An 8,879-nucleotide genomic window follows, 5' to 3' on the forward strand; every position below is an offset into this window, starting at 1 on the left:
GTGAGAAGCTGGTCTTGTTATGTTTGTTTGTTCAGTCAACTGAGAGCTTCTCTACAGCCACAAAACAATCTCTGATGTTGGCAATGACTTTCTTTATGTTCTGCATTTGGTTGTTTATTCTCTATTTATGTTTTTTTTTTTATACGTCTGAGCCTGATGTTTATTTTGTCCTATTGTTTTGTAACTAAAGAAAACAAAGATCTGTTTGTGATTCTTCATGTTTGTTCTTGTTCTTCATCTCAGAACCTATTTAACCTGCTTCTGTTCTCACAGATTAGAGGTGCAGATTGTGTTGACAGATTAGAAAGTGTGTCAGGTGACCATCATCTGACTTCCACCAAAGTTTGACTGATGAACTTTAAAATCTTTTAAACAGAAACAGCTGAAACACCGACTTACTGTGACTGATCTCATCTGTACAACAAACAAGTGTTTTGTCAGGAATCACACAGAACTTATGTAAGTATTATAATAGTGTTTAATGAATAGTTGAAAATGCAAATGGTTAATCCATTACTATTACTAATGATAATAAATAAGCAGAATACAATTATCTTATTTCCTAATCTTTGTCTCATTTTCATTTTTTTCCTCATGTTTTAAGTTAAATTTTCCTTATTAAAAAATGTCTGTACCAGAAAACTTTATGTCAAACATGTACAGGTCAGACCAGTGTTATGCTAATGTTAGCTACACAGTAATCCAGTTAACTAGCTAACCTGTCAGTTAGAGGTGGGGTGATTCATCGAGGTAATCGAGTCATCAAGTCATATAAATACCATCAACCCTTGTGTTGTCTTCAGGTTAAAAATGACCTGCTGACTATTTAATAGCAGAGAAAAACACCAAGATGATTTTTTTCAGCTTGAAGTTTGATGACTTTTCCTTGAGTGACCCCAACAATAGAAAACGTGAAACATGGACTTTATTCATATTATTTCATATTCCATGAAACCTGGACATCGCCAGGATACAAAGACTGTCTTCAGGTCATTTTTGACCCAGCAGTTAAAATCACAGTCACAAAGTCAGTTACACACCACAAAAAAACAAAAAGACAAACACACAAGAAACTGAGATCAGGCCTGTGTGTGCTGATGATTGATCTCAGACAAAATTGAAAGTTTCTCATGCAGATGCAGCATCACCTTTCCACGACTTCATACATGACTCAAGTTCAAACAAACTCAAACACAAAATGAACATTTCTTGAAAGCAATGGGCCTCATACAAAAACATTTTTGTATTTTTATCTTAAATTTCTCTTACTTTGTTTCGTTCAAAGGAAATGTAGTCAAACAGGATAATAATGGTATAATTATGAAGTGTAATTTTGTTTTCAAACTCAACATGTCTTAAAACTACTGAAATATACAGTCATTGGTGAAAAACTTTGGTTTGGATACCAGCAGACTATCAGCACATGATTCTACAACACATCTGGACCACTTGGAAATTGTGTTCGTATCTAAAAGGAAAAATTCAAAGTACGAGAAAATTGGTGGATGCCACAATTTCTTTGAAATCACTCGTACACATCACGTAAGAACAAATCTGTTCGTATGAGTGGTTCTTGCATGAGGCCCATTGTTCACTGTCTCAGCTCTGCATGCTCGGTTCCCCTGCTCTCCTGGTTCTTTTCCATTAACCCTGCCTCTGCTCTGCTCCGCTCTGCCTGCCTGCTGCTCCCACCTCATCAGCCCAACTCGACTCACCTGTGCACACAGCTGCACCTCATCAGTAATGAGGCCCATATATAAGTTTCTCCTGCGCAGTCACTGTCTGCTCGTTCTTCAGTATCTCCATGCAAGACTCTCCAGCACTTATTCTCAGACTGTTTCCCTGTTGATAACTCTGTCTGTCTCTGACTCACCGTCTTCATCTGAATCCTCAGGTATCACCACAGCCTTCTATCCCTGACCACGAGATCTGCCTCAGCGTTCCTGTTTTATTTTCCTGTTTTCCCTGGCTGTGTGTTCTTGTGGAGTGGATGTAATCACCTCTCCACTGGATACCTGACTCTCTGCCTGGCTTTGACTGACTTTCTGTCTGTTTGCTGCTGGTTTATTTACCTGGACTGTATTCTTATCAGGCTTTGACCCTCTGTCACCTTGACTACGTCTCCTGTTTGCTCCGTTCTGGTACCGTTGTTCACCATTGAACAGTTCTGTGTGTGTGAGTGTTCTGACGTCACTAACTCACAGCCACGAGCCTCTGGAAGTCCAAAGCTTGAAAACAGAACTGACTTGTTAAATTATTTGACTGTTTATGCTGTTTTCTGCCAAACCAACAATAAAGGTCATTACCAATGATACCTATTGTTCTGTGTGCTGCATTTGAGTCCTGAACACAATGTTATAGTAGTCCATATACTATAAAAGTACTCTCGTTGTAAAATAAATTCTGATGCAGTACATTGAGTAATGATAATAGTAATAATAAACTTCTACTTTAGTGAAGAAAACATTCATCCACTTCTTAAATGTAGTTAGTTTCTGCAGTGTGAAGAGAGAAAACCCAGATAGTCACAAAGTTTCTGATGAATGACAAATTGTTTCTTCATGTAAAATAGATCTGGTGTTTAAAATTCAATGAAGCTGCTTTATTTTAGGGGTTTAGTGAAGGCGGCTCATTTTTGACCCAGAGGACAAGGGGAGGAAACAGAATGTGAAGATGACACAATGCAGTTTTTTATTACTTGAACAAACAAATATCAGGATTTAAATCTCAACCTCTTACAGACAGTAACTAGTTCATGTATTAACCTGACACAGGTTCAACTAAATAATGGCAGTTTTGCCAGATTATACAAATAAACTTAAACAATTCATTGAGAGCGCAGCAGCTAGAGTCCTCATCAACACACAAAGACAAAACATGTCCTGCAGTACTCTAAGGCCCCTCATGGATTACATGTCAGTGATGTGTTCATGAACATCCAGTCCAGTAAATGAGGCTCTGAGGCCTTCACATTATCATCTTCCTGCACCTGGAATAAGATCCAGATGTGTTTCAGGTGATTTTAGTTTCTGTGGTGGAGCAGTGAGATCAGTCCATGTTTGTGTGGGGTGGATGTGGGGTTTGTCACAGTCTTTTTGGTTGATTCTCTTGTATTTTTTCTCTTTTTTTTTTTTTATCACAGTTGTATTTGTTATATTCTTCTCCATGTGTTTCTTGTTGCTACATGTATTTTGCTTGTCAGTGAATTTCCCACATCAACAGAATTTCTTCTCCTCTGTGTCCATGAGACAGTTGTCATGGATTATAATTTGGTGTCCTCTGGTGGCGCAAAGGTGAACTGAGCCCTGCTTATTTATTTTAGCACTACTGTCTAATAGACTCTAGTCAAGTCTAGTTCCCACTAACGTTCCTGTATTGTAGTTCTACCTACACCACTGTTTACTAGTATTGCTGTACCTCAACTGAAGTTAAGTGAAGGAAAGTGCAGCGAAAACACAGGAAAATGGAAAACAGTTTTCTGTGATGTTATCACTATGATTTATGTAAAACCCTCTAAATCACACAATTAACACTGCTTTATTTTTTTAATGCAGTCTGGGAAATAAAGACCCACTATGTAATTTTCCACACTGCATCAAGTAAGACAGAATCTGATAGATCAGATTTGCAGCAGCAGGTATAGAGGACAGCACACAACACTTATTGAAATGATCTGTTTATCATTCTTCATATTTCTCATATTCTTTCTCTCAACTTTCCCCATAATTAAAACCTGATTAACTTGGTTCTATTTGAAGGTTTTTTTCCTTTTGCTTCACAGATTAGAGATGCACATTGTGTTGAAAGATCAGAAAGTGTGTAAAGTTACCATCATCTGACTTCCACCAAAGTTTGACTGATGAAGTTTAAAATCTTTTAAGAAGAAATAGTTGTAACACCGACTTTCTCTGACTGATCTCATCTGCATTATTATACAACAAAGAAGTGTTTTGTCAGGAATCACACAGAAGGGAGTGATATGAATGATGAAGAGTATTATAATGTAAGAGTGCTTAGATTTAATACTGTACTCTTCAGTGTGTTGGCTCTGTATATAAGTGAATTCTATTAAGGTTGTATTTAACTTTCAGTCCAAACTGCTGTGAATAAACCTGTTTCAACATGTATTTCACTCTCAGTCTCTCAGTTTTCTACTTTATCTTTTGTTTCTACTTTCTAAGCCTTACAGATTTGAGGATCTGAAGTGTTTTCGCTGCACTGACCTTGCACAGATGTCACATTTCATTTTTGATGTGTCAGCCAGCTCTGAAGTTGTCAGAAGGCACCTTTTACAGAGCTGCTGCCTCGCTGTTTTCTCAGCCTTTTCTCCAGTATTCATGCTAAGCTAAGCTAACCTTGTCAGTTGACTCTGCTCAGAGTTGACTCTGATATCAATCTTCTCATCGACCGCCTCTGTGAGAATACTGAAAGCTCAGGTAATAGATTACAGCAACTATAGTCACAGATGAGTGGAAGGATTTACAAAAGAGCAACACTTTTAAAAACTTGAGGATTTTACTGAAAAAGACCAAGACTTTAATTTATGTTCATCAATACCATGTAATGAATAATGTGTAAGAAAACTCAGACTACTTTTGAGTTGTAACATGTGATGTCACGTTAATTTATGCACTTCAAAAACTCTGTTATTTAATTACATTTACTAATAAGAACTTTGTTACCATGACAACTTCACTGCATTTTCATCTCTGTAAGAACTCTGAGGAAGACTTTTTTCATTTGAGACAGAGGACACTGAGTATCTAAACTTAGGTCTCAAGATGGATTTATTGAAAAAGTTCCCCATGATCAAATTTCATCAGAGGAACTGATGGTGGCTGACCAATAGAGGGCGCTACAGCGTCACACCACCTCTTACCACAACCCAGAATTTTTTCTTGAAAAACAGTCCAGTTTCCCTCCTCTAAATTGGATATAGTAAAGATATCACAATGACTCTCACCGAGCTGGTTCGACAACTCGCACGGTTTGGGATGGAGAGATAAAGGCAAGACACTGGCCGAGGCATGTTACTCTGGACCCCCCGACCAACAGTTACCCCAAGGGAAAGGAGAGAAAGGCAGAGAGAAGCATACAGGAACAGGAAGTGAGAGATGCAGTAATCTCAACCACAACCCAGCTGGAGCCGGGCGTCCTGCAGCTATTCACCACCTCCAAGCAGAGGAGAAGAGGAGGTGAGAGTCAAAGCAGAAAAGGAGAAAGAAAGCAGAGGAGGGAGATGTACAGGAAGAGGCAGTGAGAGATGGAGTAATCTCTATCACAACCCAGCTGGAGTAGGCATTCCTGTGTCTCCCTGCAGCCTCCAAACTGAGGAGGAGGAGGAGGAAAAAAACAGGAGTGCAACAATAAGTGGTATTATTGTCAAGCCATGAAACAGGGAAACTATCCTCTATGTAAGTGGAGCAAAAGAAACATAGGTGTGGTCAGGAGGGATATAAATTCCATGAATTACATAAATTCATGAAATTCATAAAACATCAAGTCCAGTCCCGTGAGCATCAAATGATTGAAATCAGAACAAAATGAAGGACACATCATCAGTAGTGGACCCCAGGATCAACAGGTGTTTCAGCCATTTAGAGTTAGTATTAAATATTTGTTGAGAGCATAAATCATCTTCATGTTGCTGGACACAATCTTTTAGTTTGTTTTAGTTCAGTAAAGTTTTACTGTACTATACTATAATGTGGCAAATATCAAAGGTTTATTATTTTTTTGATCCCATTTGAGGAAACTCATTGAGTGTGTTTGTCAGTCTGGTCTGGATTCAGTCTGTCGAGTTCAGAGCCGATGTCAGGAGCTGTAAAGTCAGAAACAAACTGTGTAAAGTCCACTCATCTCAGGAAACAGTTCATCTGAATAATAATGTGAAACAGAATAAAGTGTGTGTCACATCAGTTGAAACAGAATCAAAGTTTTACTTGGTGGACTGTGTTTGACTGAAATGAAAACAAAAGATAAATAATTTCAGTTACAGTTGTAAATACCAGAATATATACCAGCTGTGAGCAGCAGCTCTGTCCCTCTGCTCCACACTCTGCAAAACCCCACAATGCAGTGGCATATTTTATACTTTTGTTTTCATACTTCATACAGTGCTGCAGTGAGTTACTTGCAGGGTTTGTTTTGTTTGTGCACCACTACTTTGTGTACTATTATTACCCAGGTTGAATGTGTCCCTCTTTGAAAACAACTGGCCCAACTGATGCTTATTTTAATATTGCAACTTGGTCAAAAGCTTTAGCTCAACAACCGAAATGAAAGCATTGAAATCCTCATTTTTGTCTCTCACCTTTGTTTCTTTTGTAAAAGATGAATCAGGGAGGATCATGTTACTGGGCTTCTCTGATGAAGAAAAAACAATAACATCAGTTTGTCACTTAAGGAGCAATCAGTCTTTGTGAAAATAAATTACCGGCATCTAACTGTTGTCATGTGCAGCCCTGCTGATTGCCAGAGTGACAATGTGAAGGCATCTGTGGTTTAACATTGGACATGTAGCTCAACATTATGCTTTTGGGGATTAGGGACTCCCTCGAAGAAATATCACCACATCCGCCGACTCAAAACTTTCCGAGAATCACGTGGTTCTCGATAAATGCTGTACAAACTTCCATCAAGCGAGCAGCATTCGGCTGTAGGTGTTGTACTTCCGCCTGCTTTCAAAATAAAAGCTCCACAAACTTCTGCTGTGGCTCAGAGTGGACTGTAGGTGGCAGATAATCTTCAATTACTGAATGAATGATGTGTGTCAACACTACAGTGTTGTTCGTTATATACATACAGACCTTATAGAAAACCAATCAGCAGTTAAAATATAATCAGCTATAATATGAATACATTCAAAACAATAAACAGCCAGGTTAATGAACCCAATATGACCTCTTAAAACACAGCAGACTCTGTTTCATCATATTCAAGATGTAAACAAACAAACAAAAAAAAAGACAAGAAAAAAAACACTGGGAATGATTCACAAAAGCTTTGCATGTTATGTCTCACTTTACTCTGAACTCATCTGTAAGAGAAACAGGAGAACAAAATTAAAGCAGAACAAATGGAAGACTCATCACTGATGGTAATGTAGTAAATATTATTACTTGTTTTATGGTGGCCTGTTTTCTTCTCTGGTTATTTGTTTTCTTTAGGGTCACATCTGAAGTTCAGACTTTATTCTCAGGATTCTGACTTTACTCTGTAGTTTTCTGACATGATGACTTTATTAATGTGTTTTCTCCACAGTTTTTTTTTCTTATATACACTATACACTCAGACTATAAAGGCCCTTTACTATACAATATACACCTTTTACTTATACAGATATATAGAGCTATATGGATATATGTATAAATATATATAGATCATTATGTAGGATAATTGCACATGTGTTGCAGAGAAAACATAAGGCAAACATAAGGTTCATATGATCTGATTCTGTTTGAACCAGTTACACACATTTCTGCTCAGTCTCTGTCTCAGTTTCATTTCTTCAGATATATTGTTTAAGTAAAGTACATGAATATACTGACCAAATACAACACACAAAAACAGCAGTCTTTTGTAAAGAAACATCGTAACATATTCTGAATAACATATAGTACATAAACACAGCAAAAATACTTGATATAAAAAAAAGACAGCATGAATTTAAAAAGTAAACCAGTCAAAATACATGTAAAATATCAGAGGAACGCATGCAGGCCATAGTTTCAAACACGGAATGTTATTACCAAAAACTACTTAAAATACTTAGTTGCTATATTGTACTGTTTTTAAGGGAAGGTGCTCTTGTGCTCTTGTTGAAATATCTGAATTACTGTTTTACTTTTTTTAAAAATACAATTGTTTACACATTAAAATTAAAAATAACACCTCAACCCAGTTATGTGCAATGATAAGCACATTCTCAGCCTTACACTTTTTGCAAAACACCAAACACACTTTTCTATAACGGACACAAAAATCTTATATGATGTCACTTGTTTGCCCTTTTAAAACACCAAGTGTGTAACCAAATGGTCAAACATGGCTGCAGGGTGTACAGACACCGCTCAGGGGTGAACTCACCAATCAGGCATAAGTATGATGAAAAGTTCAGAGATTTCAACAAGAGGACAGATGAAAAACTTTTCACTAAAATCAGTAAAATGGAGCCTACTGTATGCACTACTTCACTATTTTTGACACAGCCACTCCTTGTTTGAAGCAATGCTGTGTATGCTGTCCTGTGACATTTCATCTGGACTTTGATTGGCCCACACACCCTGTGATATGGACGAAAAGCTTTGACCAGATCCAGCTACAGGTGAAGAGATGATGCTTAGCATTTTTGCTGTTCATGCTTTCTTTTTGTTTCCACAAACGTCTTTCCTTTCTCAGTGTACTATATTCTATTTAGAATATTTGCTCCTTTTCAATGCAAAATGAAACTTTTGGAAATGCATGGATTTATTGACTAATTTTATATTGTGGAGAGGAATGATTATTTGGACCATGATGTGTTGTGTTTTGTCAGTATATTCATGGATTCTAACATATCTGAATAAATCAAACCCAGCCAACAAGAAAAGCAGAAATGTGTTTGTCTACTTGTTTGTAAGATTGTGTGAATTGTGTGTAGCGTTTTGACAAAATGAGCTGTTTTCATAACCATGCTTGGTAACAATTTATTTGCTCTCAAAGTCAACTCATTCTTTTCATCAACCAATATTTGTCTTCTTTGTCCTTGTCCTTTCTCAGGTTTACCTCTACCTCTCCCTTTTCCACATCCCTCTTACTGTGACATTGCCTTTGTTTTTTTGTTAAAGACAGGCGCATTCACCTGCTGCCTTTTTATAGACCCTGACTGTCTGTGCACC

This window comes from Lutjanus erythropterus, chromosome 8 (genome assembly GCF_056507025.1).
Source record: "Lutjanus erythropterus isolate fLutEry1 chromosome 8, fLutEry1.hap2, whole genome shotgun sequence".
Taxonomy (NCBI): domain Eukaryota; kingdom Metazoa; phylum Chordata; class Actinopteri; order Lutjaniformes; family Lutjanidae; genus Lutjanus; species Lutjanus erythropterus.